Genomic DNA, 262 nt, shown 5'->3' on the forward strand with positions numbered 1-262 from the left:
GATACCAAAACCAGGCAAGGATGTCACAAAGAAAGAAAACTACAGGCCAATATCACTGATGAACATAGACACAAAAATCCTCAACAAAATACTAGCAAACAGAATCCAACAGCACATTAAAAGGATCATACACCATGATCAAGTGGGGTTTATTCCAGGAATGCAAGGATTCTTCAACATATGCAAATTTATCAATTTATCAATGCAATTTATCAATACACCATATTAACAAATTGAAGGAGAAAAACCATATGATCATCTC

The sequence above is a fragment of the Aethalodelphis obliquidens genome, unplaced genomic scaffold (assembly GCF_003676395.1).
Source record: "Aethalodelphis obliquidens isolate GAN/ISIS:26980383/991018 unplaced genomic scaffold, ASM367639v1 scaffold63, whole genome shotgun sequence".
In the NCBI taxonomy this organism is placed as follows: Eukaryota; Metazoa; Chordata; class Mammalia; order Artiodactyla; family Delphinidae; genus Aethalodelphis; species Aethalodelphis obliquidens.